This window comes from Penaeus chinensis, chromosome 16, assembly GCF_019202785.1.
Source record: "Penaeus chinensis breed Huanghai No. 1 chromosome 16, ASM1920278v2, whole genome shotgun sequence".
Classification (NCBI taxonomy): Eukaryota; Metazoa; Arthropoda; class Malacostraca; order Decapoda; family Penaeidae; genus Penaeus; species Penaeus chinensis.
The window spans coordinates 11,803,086-11,805,585 of NC_061834.1; the positions used below are offsets into that span (position 1 = coordinate 11,803,086).

The following is a 2,500-nucleotide window of genomic DNA, read 5'->3' on the forward strand; positions in this document are numbered from 1 at the left end:
GTGTGTGTGTGTGTGTGTGTGTGTGTGTGTGTGTGTGTGTGTGTGTGTGTGTGTGTGTGTGTGTGTGTGTGTGTGTGTGTGTGTGTGTGTGTGTTTTGATATATAAGAAGACATACATACACACACACATATATATATATATATATATATATATGTGTGTGTGTGTGTGTGTGTGTGTGTGTGTGTGGGTGTGGGTGTGTGTGTGTGTTTTGATATATAAGAAGACATACATACACACACAAACACATACATATATATATATATATATATATATATATATATATATATATATATGTGTGTGTGTGTGTGTGTGTGTGTGTGTGTGTGTTGTATGTGTGTGTGTGTGTGTGTGTGTATATATATATATATATATATATATATATATATATATATATATATACAAGTATATATATAATGTATATATGATATGTATAAAAAATATTTTATATATAATATATATAATATATGAAATATATATATGAAATATATATAATATATACAATATAATATATGTAATAAATATAATATATTTAATATATATAATATATATATATATATATATATATAATACATATAACACATATGATATATATAATATATATATGATGTATATATAATATATAATATATATAATATATATAATATATATAATATATTTAGATATATATACAAAATATCAAATGGCAAAGTTTGTCCCATATCCAAGTACTTACTAAACCGTGGGATAATGTGATAGCATGGTGCCAACATGCTGACGCCAGAGAGGGGCGGCTGGGCGCGAACCCAAAATCTTGCTATTGCAAAGCCAGAGCTCTACTGAGCTATATGCATTTATATATATATATATATATATATATATATATATATATATATATATATGTATATGTATGTTTATATATGTATATATACATATATGTTTATGTGTGTGTATAAATATATATATCATGAATGTATGTGTATATATAAACACATATATCTATATGTGTATGTATATATATGTATATATGTATATATGTGTGTGTGTATGAGTGTGTGTATGTGTGTGTGTGTGTGTGTGTGTGTGTGTGTGTGTGTGTGTGTGTGTGTGTGTGTGTGTGTGTGTGTGTGTGTGTATGTGTAATATGTATATGTATATATACAATATATATTTGTATAATGGCAGGCGCCAACCCTGCTGACCCCCGTTATTTTGGGCAGCATCGGCAGGGGTGGCAGAGGTGGCGTCCTCCCGGAGCGACTGCCCGAGGCTTAAGCTCAGGCAAGCTATCCGGGTAGGCACTTGGAACATCCGGTCCTTGCGGCAGGACGAGCAGTTACCATTGCTATCGAGGGAAATGGAACGGTTGGATGTTAAGGTGGCTGCCCTCTCGAAGGTGAGAAGACCTGGCAGCGGCACAATCAGTAAGGATGGGTACACCTACTACTGGTAAGGTCGCGGCGATTGTCACCACCTCCAGGGAGTAGCCACAGCCATCTCTAGCCGAATTCAACCCTCGGTAGTTGATTTAACACTGGTTGATGAGCGCATTATGGCACTGAGACTGAAGCATGCTTTTGGCTTCATATCTCTTATTCCTGTGTACGCTCCTACCGATGTTTGCAAACTCGATGTGAGTTTGGCGTTCTACGCCAAACTCACATCCTTGGCAGAAAACTACCCCTAGCAAGACGTTCGCATTGTTCTGGGCGACTTCAATGCGCTGTCCGGCTATAATCGAGCTGGCTATGAGATGTCTGTCAGGCCCCATGGTTCGAGAGCTGATTCAAGTAGTGAGAACAGCCTCCTCCTTCGAGACTTTACTAGGTCCCAGAGAATGAGGATTTCTGGCTCCTGGTACTGTTGAACATGGTATAGCAATATGGGTACTGTGGCCAAGAAGATTGACTACATTCTTGTGAGCACTCGATGGAGGATCCTTCAGAATTGCAGGGTTTACTGGAGTGCCAATTTTTGTGGCACTGACCATAGGCTGGTAGTGGTTACCCTACAGATCCACTTCAAAACTCCTTGCCTCTCCAGTGGCCACTCTAGGGTGTTTCATTTGGACAGATTGAAGGAAGAGAAGTGTGCTTGTGGGTTTGCTGTGGCAGTCTCTGATCAATTAACAGAACTCGAAAACCTGATGGACCCAATTGCTCTGTGGGAGTCTTCAAGCGTCAAACACTCAATGCAGAGCAGGAGTCCATTGGCATACACCTGAGGGCAAGGCAGAATTCCATCTCCCTGGAGACATTGGAGGCCACTGAAGTATGTCGCATGGCTTGGCTGAACAGCAATCAGGACTTGCGTCGCTCTTTGGTGCATAGGGGTCAGACACAGCTGAGAAAGGACAAGGAACAGTTCATCAGGGATCTTGCTGAGGAGGTTGAAGGCCATTTCTTGGTAAATGACCTTCACCCTGCCTACCAAGCCCTGAGAGTTCTTAGCCCTCCTCGCAGATGACTGCAGTCCGCTTAGTAGATGGCCAGATCATCTCAGATCATGCTGGGATTCGTGAAC

The 2,500-nt window shown here is 39.5% G+C and overlaps 1 protein-coding gene across 1 annotated transcript in view; it reads left to right on the forward strand.

Annotated features, from left to right (window-relative positions):
* LOC125033226 (lachesin-like) overlaps window positions 1–2,500 on the forward strand; it is a 238,888-nt gene that overhangs the window by 233,714 nt on the left and 2,674 nt on the right. The gene's annotated exons all lie outside the window — the stretch shown is intronic.